We start from the raw sequence: 17,536 nt of genomic DNA, 5'->3' as shown, positions 1-17,536 counted from the left end.
CTCCTGTAGGGACACCCACTCCTCGGCGGAAACTGTCACGCCGAGAGTCCAGAAGACGCGTTTCCGTTAAGGAGCTTTTATGCTGGAAGAAGTTCCGTAAACGCCCACTGTCCGATGCAACGAGCGATTGATGGAGTCATGTTTAAGGAGCTCCATCACAGACAGAGGTTTGGGGACTTAGCCAAACTCTGAGGGATTAGGATTTTACGCACAAGCAGCTCATCATCCCATCACAAGCTGGTAATGGTAATATACCAAAAATGGCACAAGGTGGTGTCCAGCATTCTCTGCTCACTAGCACAAAGGCTCTTACAGTAGTGGGTAGTTGAGTTTTCATGTTGCTGAACAGAGGACCAGGTAACAATTGTGCTAGTGGATTTTTTGGGGCAACAGATTGCCCAATTTTGTTGCACAATAAAGTGCAACCTTAAGTTCAGTTCATAAGAGATTTGGAACAAAAATTGGTCTGGTTCCTTGACATTCTGCTTCCTGCAACTGGTATCTTCCAGCTTCATTCCCCAGTCACTCTCTTAAGATGACACTTCTATTTTTTTCAGTTTCTCAACATCTGGTGATTTAAAAAAAAATAATAATAAAAAGTCTTGATGAAAATCCATCAGCATTTTGGTGCACATTTCTTCTAATTTATGGGTGGGACTTTCTCCCAATTTTGCCTAATAGACACATTTTGCAAGCATTTTTTAAAACCAATATATTGAATTTTTGTATGTTATTCTTACTAAACTATATATTTTTGTGTGTGTGCACATCTTCCCCTAATATTTGCATTTTTTTTTACACATCCTTTGGGTAGGAGAAATGAATTGCAAAATTCAAATTCAGTTCGTGTATGTACGGAAGGCCAAATTAGGCAGGTTTGCCTTAAAATGTGAATTGAACAAAATTTCTCTCCATCCCTAATATGAATGCACCGAGCTATTTTGATGTCTGAAATCAGACCCAAATTGTTCTCCCTCGCTGTTGAGGACCACCACTTTTCAAAGGACTTGACCCATTCAGACACCATTCTCTGCTTTCCTCTATTCTTTCCTCAGCTCCACCCTGGGCAGAATCACCTGAAGCATATTGCCTCCTCTGCTTCACGGCAAAGCCAGCTCCGGCAAAAAATGAATCTTCAAAAGAGTAAGAACATCTTTTGCATAATGTACCCCTGTCCACCGTTCTATGAATTCCTTTTGGACGGAGATTTGATTGCCACCCCAAACAATGACATTTAGATGGCAACCTAAAAATGTTTTTATTTCACTAGGCTTTTGGTGGTTTGCCACATCTTGCAAAAGAAATGGCCTACGGTTGACTGTATCGTTGTTGATTCATTGATGACTCCTAATTACTGTTTTAAATACATTTCTTTCATTTTAAACATTGTTCTTAGACTCCCTGAGCTCCATTAGTGGGAAGAGCAGGGTGATAAGTACAGTAAATAAATAAGTAAGTATATAATGAACAAACTTTAAAAATTCCACAGTAATTGGAGATCCTTGTAGAGCCTGAAGACACATGTGGCAAAGACCATGGAAAGAGCAAAGGTTTTCCCCCTTTGGAGGAACGTTTTATCCCCAACTTCCTTCCAAACCTGCACACTTGCTAAGTAAAAGGTTGTCAGCTAGCTGAAAATAAAGAACACCTTCCCCTTTATTGTGGGCAGGCAATGTTTTAATTGCATTTGCATTGATGAAAGTGCTGAGAGGATTCCCTGTCACACATAAACTTAAACAGAATGATGCTTCATTCCCAGCAATTTGTGGCTTCAGTGTTCCTGTTATCCTCATAGCACACTCTTGTGCACTAAAGCATAGCCGGTCTTGAAACATTTGTGTCATTTTACACCATTAAACCTTCAAAACACACTCATTCGGAGTTGCACAGTGACACTCCTCATCAAAGAAAAGACTTTTTCAACCCAGTGAATTGTAACTATTCTACTGAATATATTTACACGGAAAAAATAAAATAAAAGCCTATATGAATTTTTAAATGTCCACTTATTCAATTATTGCCATATATCAAGGGCAGGCTCCTACATTTCAGAAAGCACAATGTACAATGTATTTTTTTTTCTCCTCTTAGAGATTTATTCTCCGAAAATCAGCCTCATTTATTGCAAATTCTTTCACATGCCTGGCTGGAAAAGCATATCTGCAGGGTGATGCATCTATATGTCTTTCTATACAGTCATTAGGCTGAAAAACATTTTAGAAGGTATGCGAAAATCCTGCATAAATGGTATCTATTTTCTGCCTATCAGATGCTTCTCAGTAAAATTACACTGCAATTCAAAACTCAAATTTATATTAGACATCAAAACTCAACCTGTGAAGCCTTTGCTTCTACTTGTGAGCAATTACTTACCGGTACACCATTATACCAGGCTTCCTCAACCTCGGCCCTCCAGATGTTTTGAGACTACAATTCCCATCATCCCTGACAACTGGTCCTGCTAGCTAGGGATCATGGGAGTTGTAGGCCAAAAACTTCTGGAGGGCTGAGGTTGAGGAAGCCTGCATTATACCAATTCCATCAAAGTGAGCTGATGCTTCACCATGTTTTTGCCCTTTGCTAAGAGCTGCCGTGTATGACCAGTGAATGACCAAGTTGCATGATGATGTCACACTGAAGCTCTTTCTTTCATTGACAGCTAGAGCCTCCACATCACAAAAGGCCAAAAATGTAGAGCTGATATTCACACATCCTTGTGTGATGTCTCAGCTGATATCTCAGCCTACAGAAGCTTGTAGCTCCATTAAGTACTGTGTTTGAGGTTCCCTTTACCTTTGAGGTGATAAAGCCTTATCTGTGGTAATTGATCTGTGATGTATCCCAATTTGTATACACTAATTATGCGGGGCATTATACAACATCACTTGTTTAGTGAGCTTTTATTCTGATTTGTTTGCCAGGAGGTTATACAACCGCCTTAAGCAGTTGTTGCTACCCCACATTTTCTGGTGCCTATTGCCCATCACTTTCTTTACAGCAAAAAATCCATTGTGAGCTGTGCAAGAGTTCCAAATCCATTTTCACTGTGCACTTTCCATTTGCTGGTTTGCCGCTGAATCCCATCTGCAAAATAACAACAGTCTGGAAACAGCCTGGGTCTTATTTTTTACACATAGTTTGGAAAACTTCAGAAGGTTCTAGAAAATTAAGAAACAGGAGCTTGGAACTTTAATAAAAAATAAAGCTGGTAAGAACACATGATAAAAGCAGTCAGTCTGATACAGCCATTGATACTAAAAGGAGTTTTCCTTTCTTTTCCCAGGCAACGAAGAGAGCAGCTTGAATGGCATTTCATGTTCATCATAACAACCACAATAATTAAAAATTGATGCTGCAACACACATTGGAATGTGGAAAACAAACAGGGGCCAGAATCAGCTGACCTAAGGTATGAAATATTCAATTAAAAAACCAAACAAAGGGGGTGGGGAGAGGAAGGGGAAGCACAGTGCCTGGTGTGTAAAGAAAGGCTGCCGGAGGCCAAGATCTTGGGATAGCAAAGCCCATAAGATATTAAAACCACCCCATATTACTTTGTTTTCTATCTGCTGAACAAATAAATATTGAAAATATGTTTATCTGTTCTGTTTTAGCAGTGAAAACAGTTTCCAGAATGTATATATTAAGAGAGGATGTATAGTTATTTCACAGAACTCAAGGGCAGGCAAATGTGACTGGTGTGGGGGGAGGGAGGAGGAGAGATGGGGGACAGATACTTGAGCAGAAACAGGCTTTAGTAACAGGGGGTCTTGCCTGGGCCATGGCATACCATGTCCCACATGCTGATTACTTGAACAGACCCACTGCCAAGAAAAATTTTCCTTGGACTGGAGCGTTTTTTAGGATGTGCTTGCCTCGCCTTGCCAACACAGCAGTTTCTTCCTCACACAAACAATTCTGCTTTTGCTAGTTGGGATATAAACAGAAAGGATGCCGGGTTAATTATTTGTATAAAGGCAAAGATAGCTGGAATCTGGAAATTGTATAAGGACTGAGATGGCTCTTCTCTGGTGCATCTGTGCGAGCGATCATGGTTGCATCAGCGACGTCCAAAGCCTACAAGCCACAAAACATTCCCATCTGCCATCTGCCAACAGTGAGATTAAAACCAGAACAAGCCAAGAACTGGAGAGCCAAGCCTTGCACACGTGTATGAAAGCTGAAGGGGAAATCCCAACCTTTGCACCATTTTGAGATCACCAGAAAGTCAGAAAGCCTTTATTCCAAATAGCTTTAAAGCACCAGACCCTTCACGAATAGCCTTGCACCATCAATCTGTATATGGAATTTCAAGATGTTTAGCTGAAATGACTTTAATTTAAAGAAAGGTGTACTGCCTAAGGTGACCATGATCTCAACCTGCATGCCTGTTTTGTTTGCTTATTTATTTTATACACCACAAATCAAGAAAAACCAATCAGAGTGGTGTATGTAATAAAACCAGTGTGTCATCATGAAATTGGATTTTTATGTATTTATTTATTTCTGCTTCTTACCTCCCTGCACAACAGGGTCCTAGTGTGGGTTGCAACGCTAACATATTACAATCTTAAAATAAAAAAATATAAAAAAGAGTTATAGCCATAAAAGAAGTCTAAAAACAATTAAAAACAATTCCATATTTAAAATAATACAAACATTTAAAAACAATTTCACTTACAAAGGCAGTTAAGAATAGTTCCAGTTTAAAACTCTTTCTGATTTAAAGCCATGAAAATCAGAGAAACGTAAGAACTGGGTCATAATAATAAATCATCACACTTCCTCTGTTTATATAGCAGCAGTAATGTATTGTCTAGTCAGAAAGAGGAAAGTGGCATGCATGTACTTCCTAGTCTAAGGGTGTGCTGTCTCTCCAGGGACCTGTTCTCCAGAGGTTTGGATGAGGGGTTTTGGGACTGGGAAGCAGCTTAAAAAACATGCCAATTGTACCTTTTTTAAAAAAGTGCTTATTTGATTTCATTTTTACAGCTTTTAAAAAATATTAATTTTCTGTAAGCCACCTTGAGCGTTACATAATGGAAAGGCAGGACAGAATGTCTGTATTCTTGTCTGCACTCTCCCACTTTAATCTTGTAGAAGGGTTATGATAATCAGTAGCCATAGAAAGAGGAGCAAAATGGTGCAGATGAATTATTGCCAATGTGCAAATTGTTCTTTTAAGGCAGCCTTTCCCAACCCTGGGACCCCAGGTAATGCTGGACTATGTCTCCCATCAGCCTCAGCCAGCGTGGGCCGATTTGTCAAGGATGATGGGAATTGAAGTCTAATGAACTGGGAAATAAAAACAAACATAAGTCATTGCTAAACAAATCTGAGGGGGCAATCCTCCGGGTATAGGGCAGTATATAAATGCAATAAATAATAATAATAGTCCAATGAGTACTGGACAAACTCAGTAGCTACACAATGTAGAGCAATGGTTGGAAGATGAAAAATGGAATTGTGAGGTGGTGGTGGGAAAACAAGTATTGCTTGGAGGTAGGATTCCCATATTTCAAAAAGTGAAAATTCAGGCAAGTTGTTGAACTTTTATTTTTAAATTTTTTTTGGCGACGGGGGGTGGGGGGTGGGACTTGGTTTTTTTTGCAAAATCTCCAAAGAAAATGAAGTTTTTAATGTATTTTTAAATGCAAATTGCCAAAAAACAACATTTCCAATATGGGCTGCCAAAGACCCCGGGTTTCCCCGGACATTTCAGATGCTTTTAGGAACGAGGATGCACTGCAATATTTTGTTGCAGTTCTCACTTGCCCTGTTCTCACCATAAAAATCCTGGTAATCTAGTGACTTAATCAAAACACATATTTACTGTAGTACAGTTAGGAAAAAATCCATGTCAAATGAAGCTGAAATATGTACAAATCCTTTGCCTGTGCAAAGGCCCCTCTTGCCTCTCCCCACAGTGTGAAACAATTAAATTGGAAGTCTTTAATTAACTACAATTGCCCATTATAGTTGAACCAAGGTTACCTGCTCCTGCCAACCTAACAGTTCAAAGCACATCAAAGTGCAAGTAGAGAAATAGGTGCCGCTCCGGCGGGAAGGTAAATGGCTTTTCCGTGCGCTGCTCTGGTTTGCCAGAAGCGGCTTAGTCATGCTGGCCACATGACCCGGAAGCTGTACACCGGCTCCCTCGGCCAATAAAGCAAGTTGAGCGCCGCAACCCCAGAGTTGGCCACGACTGGACCTAATGGTCAGGGGTCCCTTTACCTTTACCTTACCAGGTTCAAAGCAAGCCAGGCTTTTAAACCATGGTTTGAAGTAGATTTAAGATCTTGGTTTGTTAGGGTTGCCATATTTCAAAAAGTAAAAACCAGGACACCCCGAAATTGTTGAGCTTTTTAAAGGAAAAACCAGAAGTTGTTGAGACAAAGCGTTACCTTTCAGAACTTCCCCCAGGAAACCAATTCCGCCTTTGACATTCCGGTAATATGGCAGCCCTAGGTTTGTTCTCATTAAGACATGATTGTTTGAACCAGGCCTATATATGAGGCCTTTAGATTTATGCATTTACCTTCATAAATGTGCTTGCTATAATCTTCAAGTTGTTTGCTTACATGGTCCTGAGGCTGTAATCCAGATTTGTTAGCTTGAACCAACAATTTCATTTGGAGGTGGTTTATATAAGCAGGGGATACACAAATGATTTTGCCCCTGTTCCTACTTGCTTCTGTTCTGGAGTTTGCTTCTTGCAAATTGTGAGTAAGAATGTAGTGCAGAGGTTATTTTTAGGGAAAACGTTGGATCTGCTGGAAATAAAGAGGGGTTATCAGTAATAGCCTGGAAGCTCTCCCCCGTATACATCCAAAGGACTGAGCTATAAGCATAGGACACCATCTTGATGCATTGGTCCACTTGAGATGTAATGCTGAACCATGGCTTAGGGCTACATGAGCAAGCCTCAGCCATGTGCTTCCTCCCACTCTGCCCCAGGGCCAGTCCAGTCATAGGGCAAAATGAAAAAATGGTCTCAAGCAATGGGCAGACGGAGTAGTAAATTTGTGGTCTCTCTGCTGGACCACTCCTCAAGCTCCTGTTGCTGCCCATATGATGCTACTGCAGGGCTCTCCTCCTCCACCCTGCATTATTCTTAGAGCGGGATGAGGGAGGGCCAAGAATTCTAGTCACTGTGGCAAAGTAGTGGTGGTACAGGCAGTCTCCTAGCCACCTTGCCCAGGATGTCTCACTCTGATGGAGGACCACTGATGCCTGAAGCAATGTACACCTGATGTTAGAAGACCAAAGTTACATTTCCCAGAACTGTTTACAAATTTGCAGGGAACTTTGGGAACTGTAAGGGGACTAGAGGTCTTCCAACATCTCTCAGAACCTTTAATAAACTACAGCTTCCTGAATACTTTGGGCAAAGCCTTGACTGTTCTAAGTGGTATCACAGTGCTTCAAATTTATGGTATGAATGTGGCCATGGATTCTCTTCATGTCTTTTAGGATGAGAACTTATACCAAAGTTCTTATTTTAAAAAAGGGAGAGAGTGGCAGAACATGTGTTTTCCATGCAGAAGGCCTCAAGTTCAACCCTTGGCATTGCCAGCTATGTTTGGGGCAGATATGGGGGGGCATATTTTCCCCTTCCCTTCCCTTGGCCTGGCCCTCACATCCTCTCCAGCAGTGATGTGGGGCGGTGGAGGAGGAATTGGTTGGCACAATTCACCCCCCCCAATGCCCCATCTAGAAATGTGGTTGCCCATCTCCACAAGGACAGCTGGCTACATGGCTGGTTAGGGAGAATCCCTTTCTGAAACCCCAGATAAATGCTGCCAGTCAGTGCAGATAATACAGTGGTACCTCGGATTAAGTACTTAATTCGTTCCGGAGGTCCATTCTTAACCTGAAACTGTTCTTAACCTAAAGCACCACTTTAGCTAATGGGGCCTCCTGCTGCTGCTGCGCCACCGGAGCACAATTACTGTTCTCTTCCTGAAGCAAAGTTCTTAACCTGAAGCACTATTTCTGGGTTAGCGGAGTCTGTAACCTGAAGCATATGTAACCCAAGGTACCACTGTACTGAGCTAGATAGTTTAGTAGTTTGACTCAATATAAGGCAGTTTTCCACGTTCAATTAAACTGTATGCTGTTTACAAGGGAAGAGTGACTCCAAAATTAACATAATTAATTATGCTCGTTGTAAACAATTGAAACAGACAGAAACCAAAGTTAGACCATATATTTTATGTAAGGAAATCATTTGAATTTTAATAGTCTACCATATATTGCAGCTGCTTAAATGTATCAGTGCTGGTATTGAAGAAAGGGCAAATGAATATTATCAATCAGCACAGATGTTAGCATTAAAGTATTGATAGTATATATTTGATTTAATATTGGGGTTGATAATCATTCCATATAGTCAAGGGGCAGCTTCCAGCACATTGGGCTGAATCCAGACATATGGGGTGGTATTCAACAAAGTTTTACTCACTGGTTGAAAGTAATAGACCTAACTTAGTCATGCTCATTAATTTCAATGGGTATACTCTGAGTAAAATTTACCACCTATAGACATCAGGATGTTGCCTTCTTCTCCTTCACTCTGCAGCCCTCAAAATCTGTTCTGGAGAGTTGGGTGACCCACTAGAGCAGATTTATGGGGTACACAGGGAGGGAGGGAATGTGAAATCCTGCTGCATGAATGGCGCTGCACTTGCTCAATGTTGGCTTCTCCCTTTACCTACCAGGCAATCATATTTTTCATTTTTATATAAATCAAAAAGTATTTATTGAGAGCATCTCCTTTCAAGCTGATAAAAAGAATATAATGGGGGAAAGTCAGTTTTCTTGGGCACATGTCTCATATGAATTTATTTTATACTTCGGTCAAATCCTGAAAATGGGCCAGCCTTCTGATTAGTAGTAGGAGCAGTGTCAGAAGGTTTTCCTAGAATAACTTTTGTTACCAAAGTTTGCAGCGTAATAAGAATCCTTACCTTAACTGTCAAGAAACGTGGGTTTACCTTCAATTATCCTTGCACTTAGGGTCTGCAAAAATGAGAGCAAAATCCAGCTTTCTCCTTGCGGAAGGGGATTCATATATGGTTGGTGTTCTTTTGGAGTAATAAGACTTTGCAACCAAAACAGTGGAAGATATATGTCAGATGGCTCTCCAATAACATTAAGGCTGCTGATATATTGGATATTGAAGGCAGATTAAGTTGTTAATGTATATTAGTATATTCTTAATTTCCTTTTAATTGAAAAAGACATATTGACTTTAATTAGAACCATTTCACAGGAACTGTCAATTAGCACATGTCAAACTAGTTAATTCAGAACAGAATTCTTTTAATTAGGGTCTGCTTTCCTTTAACTGTGGGGCCAATGAAATCAGCCTTTCCCTATCAAGATTTTAAATGTCTCTAAGACATACAATACAAGTGTAGTCTCTTATCTATTATTAGAAGCCCATATGGACAACATTAAAATGATGATGCTGGCATTGTTCATAAAGCATAAATTGAAGCTTCCATTATAACTGGGCTTCCCCCCTCCTTTTTTTTCCTTTTTGGAGCAGGGGAGAAAGAATAAAATAAAGTCAGAAGGCTTTAAACAAAGACTATTCCAAATATAAGGCTCTATCTTACTATGGAAATGCATGACTGTGTGAGATAGAAGATATTTATACTGACTATGTCTGCTCATATAAATGAGTTCAAACAGCCTAAGGCATGTGAAATTGTCCAAGCAGCGAAGCAGTAAATTGAACCCCAATCAAGTAGAGAAACACACCCAGCACCTTCTTTTGGGAAGATGCACACATATCCGCAATAACTGCATTATATTCATTTATTTCCAGGATATATATGCTGCCTCTCAGGTCATGTTCTCCAAGGGTGACTCTCCTACATGATTTAAAACATTATATAAAGGTAAAGGGACCCCTGACCATTAGGTCCAGTCGTGACCAACTCTGGGGTTGCGTGCTCATATTGCTCTATAGGCCGAGGGAGCTGGCGTTTGTCCACAGGCAGCTTCCGGGTCATGTGACCAGCATGACTAAGCTGCTTCTGGTGAACCAGAGCAGCGCACGGAAACGGTGTTTACCTTCCCATCCGGAGCGGTACCTATTTATCTACTTGCACTTTGACGTGCTTTGGAACTGCTAGGTTGGCAGGAGCAAGGACTGAGCAATGGGAGCTCACCGTGTCGCAGGGATTCGAACCGCCGACCTTCTGATCGGCAAGCCCAAGAGGCTCAGTGGTTTAACCCACAGCGCTACCCACTAAAACAGCTGTCTGAAATAGTTTCTAGCAGGGGTAGCCAATGTGCTGCCCTTCAGATGTTGGTGACTACAGCTTCCACCATTCGTGACCTTTGGCCATGCTGGCGGGAGCTGATGGGAGCTATAGTCCAAAAGAGTGTTATTTTTCTAGAAAAAGAGGCGCCCACCTGAACTCACCATGAATGCCTCCCTCTTTCTCTTATAATGGCAATGGCGCCCACCTGACAGGTTCTGGAACTGAGTTCCAGCTGAAACAAAACCCTGGTCCAAAACATCTGGGGGGCACTGTGGGCCAGATTCAGGTAACAGGTGTCACTAGCAGAAGCCCACACAATGTCTTCCAGTAGCACAATGAGGTTTTCCCCATCTCATCCCCCTGCACTCTTGCCCATATGAGAGAGAGAGAGAGAGAGAGAAAGAAAGAAAGAAAGAAAGAAAGAAAGAAAAAGAAAGAAAGAAAGAAAGAAAGAAAGAAAGAAAGAAAGACAACCCCCAACATCCCCAAATGGCAGCACTTTGTCCCTGGATCGAAGGCAAGTCAATCAACTTTGGGTTTTACTTTTTGAAATATGGCAACCCTCCCAGAACCGTACATGTGGGGAGGAGAGGGAAGATTGTTCTAATGGACAAACAGAAATGCTTGCACTGGTGGAGCGCTACATGGAATTCCTCCCAAATTTGGGAGGGACTTCCACAAGCAGAGGGACACCACCAAAAAAAGGACTTGTGCCCATCTATCTAATTGATCTTGCTGGCAGGCCTGTGAACAGAGCCTAAGGCCTGGGCAGGTTCCTGTAGTTGCAGGTGGTCCTTCAAATAACCTGTCCCAAACCAGATTGCATGCAGAAGTTTAACAACTATTGCTGTTATGCAGATGGAAAATCCTTATAAAATGATGCCGTGTTCCTTTGAAACCTGGGGGTTTATGCATATGTAACTGAAGATGGTGTTGCAGGGAAGTAGGTATTGGATTACAGCTTCAGTCTTTCCCATTGAAATGAACGGAAGTTAAAAATCCCAAACTTTGACATTGTTCTCAAAATAACATAACAAAAAATGCAGAAAGAATTAACAAGAAATCCACACTTAGTTTTATCAAATGAAGCTTAGTTTTAATATTTTCCTGACCTATATCAAGTAAGGATTAGAGAGATTAGAGAGAGGAATACTTATTAGCTGAACTGTGGATTCCAAAGAGGATTACCTTGTAAGATATTGTATGTATCTTGGTACATTGTTTAACATATTGTGGGACCGATTAACTGAACAATAACACCAGTATCATTTACCAAGAAAGAGTCTATGATAATATCCAAGTCTTTTGTACGCATGTTTGAGTGCTTAACATTTATGAACTATGAATCATTCTTTACTAAGTCAGTAACTAGGGTATTCACAATGTAAAAAGTCTAAATGAACCATTGATCAGGTTGCTAAGCATGTTGCATTTTTTCAAGTGACCAAGCATTTTGGCTTTTATGTAATAGTTTCTGTGAAGTACAATTACTGATTTCCTCAAAATATGAGTTTACATGATGTGATTAAACTTTTGCATAGTAGCCTCTTAAAGTGCATAACATGAATTCTACTCAAGCAAGAAATTTCAAGAGATCACTTCTACTGAATATTGCTATGTGTTGCTTTCTGTTCTGTATGAGGGATGGCACAACACACATTCCCACCCTAAGTATGTTTACATCGCATCCATCTAAACGCAATGAGACATTTTCAGGTAAATATGCTTAGGACTGCTGCCATAACTGCATTAACAGCCACAATCCTATACATGTCTACTCAGAAGTAAGCCTTACTGAGTTAAATGGGGCTTATTTCTAGGTAAGGGAAGTGAACAGAAGGGAGTACGCCCCATGGAATTTAGAAGGATTTATTCCTAACATGTTTAGGATTTTAGTGCATTGTTTTCCATATCACTTTTACATTTTATAATGAAGCGTCATAAACCTTTACTTAGAATCTTAAATGCTTTAAGATAGATCTGCTTATAGAAACATTTTAATTTAACACGCTGAATTGCATGATTCAATATCTCTTATGCCTTAGCTGTAATCCTTAAATATGCAACGTTTCTTTAACCATATTAGTGATTTTGAAAAGTAACTAACAAATCTCCATGATTGTTTTGTGAAATGTGGTGAAGAACCATTCCCACCCCCCACAGACACTTATTCCAGGGTGTTGCAAGAGTAAACTCCACTTTGAATTAAGCACCAGGTGCCTGAGATCAATTTCAATCTAGCACTCAGAACACAGAGGCAGCAGTTGTTGGGTAAACTTTGGTCCACTAAAACTTTGTGCAGATGTACCCAGCCCAACATTTTAATAATTAAGTTTTCATACAGCACTGTCCTGAAGTGTTTGGAGTTTCACAAACATTAATTTAGCTATCCTTCCAACAACTTAGACATGTACCTTTTATTCTTATGTTAGATCTGTACTGGGAATTGACAAATATGGCTTCTCTTAATAAAGGTGTACCCAGGCTCCCTTGCGTCCCTCGCAAGCAGCTGTATCAGCACTCCCCATCCACTGTACCCTTGAAAAGGAGATGTATTTCCTTCCCTGCCCCTTCGCCTGGCTGCCCAGAACAGCGGAGGAGCAGCTCAGGGAGTGCACAGATGGACGGGTGGGTTCCTAGCCGCTCCGAGCCAAAGTGGAGAGGTGTGTTTTTTTGTGCCCCCACAGGCCTGCACCCTTGGCAGGGGGCCAACCCAATCAACCCCTAGGTGTGCCCTTGCTTGCCTGTGACCAGCCAGAAAGCTTATTGAAGAGTTGAGATTTGAATCAGGGCCACCACAGCTCATTCTCTTAACCAGTTTAGCTCCCAGTTGTCTTGTGTTCCCTGAATCCCTAAGGTTAATGCAAGCTAATTCCACACCTTTGCACATATTTGCTAATATGTACTTTTATGTAATTGATATGAGTACATGGTCAATCTAGCAACTCCTATTTATCATATTGATTAAACGAACACATGCTGTCTCAATAGCAGGGCTAGAATGCATTTGTCTCATTGAACGTTTCCATGTATTCATAACTAAGTAGCCACTGCCATTTACATGTGTACACACCTCTAATGACTGTGCAATGAGCTCTGATTAAAATAAAATTTGAGATGCACTGATAGCTCAATGTCTTTACAAAGCTTCAATTGCACTTGAACTGGAGCGCAATTTTCACAATTATCTGCGCCACATCTTCCCTCTCCTTTGGGCTTCTTGATCTTCTCTACCAATTCTAACTTTTCTGCCAACTTTGGTTCATGAAAAGTTGACCCTCGAGGCATAACCATTTGAAAAATTGTGTTGAAATGCTACAAGATGCAATGGATTTCACCCCCATATGATATCAGTTTCCTGAAGAGGCTCTTAATAAAAATTGCATTTTTGCTAAGTGATTGGTCACATGAATCATGTACTGGCCGTGTATTGTTCATGAATCAAATTGAGAGCCATTTAAAAATGACTAGGCATTAGGGAAACCTAATAGCTTTTTAACAGATTATTTAAATGACTGGAGTGATGATTTCCAATCATTTTTATCCAAACAGCAGAGCTGCAGAAAGCTGGGGTGGAATTCTGTTCAGAAAGAAAGTAACTTCCCCATTAAATTCCTTTGTTGCTGGATTTAAAGTTTTGCAGAGAAAAAAGAAGGAATTTCTCAGATATATATTCATATTTTGGCACCTGGAGCTTAGAAGTGTAATAGTTTGACCAAACCCAGATGAAAGAAATGGTGGCTTGAGGGATTCATTCCACTCTGAATCATAGCCAATAAAGCAGGAAAGTACTTTCTGAACCAGGACTTCATGCAGATTGTCCAGTTCAGAGACAGGTTTTTAAGACATCTCTGGCCTAACAATCTGGTATGTTGCCATGCATTTTGAGAGTGGTTTGACAGCATTCCAGCAACATGTAGCTTTAATGGGAATTCTTTCATGCTGATCAGTAACTCTTCTAACACTTTGATTTATGGTATGTCAGTACTGCAAATACAGATGTTTGCATTGCACAATGATGGTTACACTCATGGACAACTCCTTGAATTTTTGCTCATATTAATTCCAATCCAATTTTGTTAATGATTACCTGATCTTTAATTACTCCCTTAATGTTCAGTGTGTTTTAGAATTAATATTGGTAACTTGCAGCCCAGTCCTATGCATAATTATTGGAAATAGGTTTCCTAAGCTCAGTGGGAATACTGCCATGAAAGTTTATATGGTAGTGCAACTGACATTTAACAATTTCCAAGAGTAGTTGTAGGAAGCATGACATTATGTGACCAAATAGACAATAAACCGCAAGACTTGACTACCCTATCCAAGCTGGATCTTCCTTTCATTCCCGGATCAAGAAATCCACTGGACAGTGCTCTTGGAGCAGGCTGATCATGTAAATATGATTTGGATATATGTGTGCAAATATGCCTGGCAAATATGGCAGTGTGGCCATTGCACCATACACTCTATGGCATTTGCTAGAAAGAAAGCATTAAATTCAAGATTGCACTGGACTTAGTGTCATTATGGCAGCCAAATGTCTGTGAGAGTGCTGTATGGTGAGTCTTGACACGTCTCCACTTGCATCCGCATTGTACCCTTAATTATTCTCGTGCAACACTGCTGGGTTTGGTTGGGAATTCTACTACAGAACAATTTGTAACAATAGCAGTATTAATCATTGTTGCTGGGCTAGTGCTAGTCCTGGAGTTGCATCTAGTAGAGGAATGCCAAAAAGCTGTGTCACCAACACAGCATGATATAGGACTGTAGCCCAATTTCAGACGATCTGGTAAGTGTGTGCTAGAATCATAGATTTGTAGATTCGTAGGCCTTAATTCAAATTCAAATGTCAGTTTTGTATTCCTGTCACCTTCGTTATGAGGAACATGTTTGAAAGAATGAACGGATCCCATTTATCACTCTTTGCATGGAAAACTCAAAGGAAAGCATCAGTTTTAGCTAAATAATTTCCAGCAGGTAGAACTAATCTCTAGAGCTAGATTTCCCTAATGTTAATAGCACGTGTCATGCTGCTGTTTTGGGGCACCTTTCAAGAGTCATTGATAAGCGATTTCCATTTTTGCATCACCAGCAACAATAGTTCTGTTAGGAAAACAATTGAGACACTTCGATTTGTCACACGGGAAGCATGTGATGTGCAATCTGTAGATGCTAAATCTAAAATTTGCCAATAACTTCCTTGCTCTCCTGGTCATCAGTGGCACACCTTGGGGTCTCAAATTTCAGTAGTGCTCTGTGCAATGCCAAAATTTAGTGCCCCCACCTCTCATGTTCCATTCTAAAGCACAGTTGTGACACCCTCAAGGCTCCATGCCCAGTGCAGCCGAACTGGTTGTGCTCCCCTAATTCCACCTCTGTGGTCATTTTGCCCCCTGCTACAGGAATGTTGGGGCACACAGAAGTAATACAAACTTTAGGTATGAGCAGGTGATGCCTAGTACCTCACCCCATTGCACCGTTTCAAACATGCTATTGATGTCAGTTCATGGTGCTTGCCCAGCATGTTGAAGGACTGTAGAACTGTTGGCATATATCCTTTGTACAGTGATTTGAATAAAAAGGAGGGCTATTTGCATACATTGGCCACAGTCCAGTTAAATGGTCTTCTGCCCATTGGGAGCAAGCATACTTGAATCTGTATCTGATTGCAGCTGTTGCTATCTATGTCAGCCTATATTGGACCAATAGTTCTCACATCTACACATGTATACTTAATATATTTGTGGCTCTTATTGCACTTTTGAAATTGCAGCTGGGATCTGAGAAGAACTGGTGTAACACATATAGGACTTTTGGTTCACATGATGGTCTTGGTATAATTAATCCTCAGGATTCTTACTGCTCATTGTAAAACAATGAAACAATCCCCCCAAACACAGTTTAAAGATTTCAAAACATATATTTTAAGGAGGTTACAAATCAGCACATTGTATTTTGCGGCAACGTCATAAAAATAAGCTAACATGATAACATCTAATGAGGGAAATGTTGCATGCAGATGTCTGCTTGCCTATTATCCTATAAAATGATTGTATATTTTATTTTTATGAGAAATTTCGCTGTAAACATTTAAGTAAAAACATCCATTTTGTTAAAAGTATAAACACAATAAGAGTGTAGTATATGAAAACCCTCTTTTAAAACCTGTTTTTTAATGCTTGAATAGTGGTTTTAAAATAACTAGCAGTGAAGATTTTAGCTGTTCTCACTCCTCATAAGGGATATTCTGTGATCAGAATTGCATCTCCTTGCATGATACAAAACAGCGGGGTTTTATTTGCCTTTCTTTCTTGGCACTTTGACCACCAGTTTTACTTTTATTGTGGTGTGCTGAGAGCCAACCCTCATATTCTCAAGTAAATACAAAGAGGAAAGGAAAGGAAAGGAAAGGAAAGAGGACGTATAATTTTTGTTGTCGCTGTTGTCATTGAGATTTTCATGGTGTCTATGCACATTGGGCACCATTTCATTTTTATTGCGCTGCACTGATAGGAGTGTCACATACCATTAAGTTAATACCAAGTAAGTGAAAAAGAAGTAGAAAAGCAAAACTGATTTCCCTCCCTTCTACTATTACGGTTGTTGGACATTTGTGCATTTAATGTATACAACCTTTATGGGGAGGAAGGCTCAGCACCTCATAAAGAGTCTATGTTGGTTTATTTTGGTTGTGTTTCTCCATAAGCAAGCACAAGTACTTGCTATCCATGGGATGAAATTACTGGAGAGTTTATGAACAATTTGCAGATCTGAGGCGTATTGTTTCCAGCTCTGTTCAGACAAAAATATCCTAGTCTATTTGAAATAGTATAGTTAGTCTGCACATCTGTCATAGGAGCCAGTTCTGACGATTGTTTTCATACCTGGGCAAAGTGAGAGCTTCCCAACCTCTTTCCAGATATATGTATAGTCAGATGGACAATAATAATTGGCCGTGGTCAGTGCTTTATTTCTAAAAAAAATGTTTAGGGGTACCCTCATTTTCCTACTCATATTGAAATACTGCCCCTCTCAATGAGGCCAAACTTAGATTCACAAAATGTTTAGAGGTATACATTCCCCCAGAAAAAAAAGCACCGGCTATAGTGTATATTAGAATTCCAGTTTCTCTTGAAGCATCCTCCTTCTTTAAAATGTTTAAATTATTCACAAATCCATAGCCCAGTTCAAACATTGTTTAGTGGGGCAGAACTGAATTGTGCTTATGGGGGCTGCCCCTTAGTGCATTTATC

General features: G+C 40.3%; 1 long non-coding RNA gene across 6 annotated transcripts in view; it reads left to right on the top strand.

Moving 5' to 3' along the window:
* Window positions 1-240: 240 nt before the first annotated feature.
* LOC128423782 (uncharacterized) overlaps window positions 241-17,536 on the top strand; it is a 29,976-nt gene continuing 12,680 nt past the window's right edge. For 4 of the 6 annotated variants that reach the window (XR_008332852.1, XR_008332853.1, XR_008332850.1 and 1 more), the window contains exons 1-2: window positions 241-3,409; window positions 12,752-12,905. This is a non-coding gene — a long non-coding RNA (uncharacterized LOC128423782). The remainder of the gene's footprint in view (window positions 3,410-12,751; window positions 12,906-17,536) is intronic. The other 2 variants (XR_008332851.1, XR_008332848.1) reach the window with 2 other exon arrangements.

This window comes from Podarcis raffonei, chromosome 11 (assembly GCF_027172205.1).
Source record: "Podarcis raffonei isolate rPodRaf1 chromosome 11, rPodRaf1.pri, whole genome shotgun sequence".
In the NCBI taxonomy this organism is placed as follows: domain Eukaryota; kingdom Metazoa; phylum Chordata; class Lepidosauria; order Squamata; family Lacertidae; genus Podarcis; species Podarcis raffonei.
This window is presented reverse-complemented; position numbering and strand designations above follow the sequence as displayed.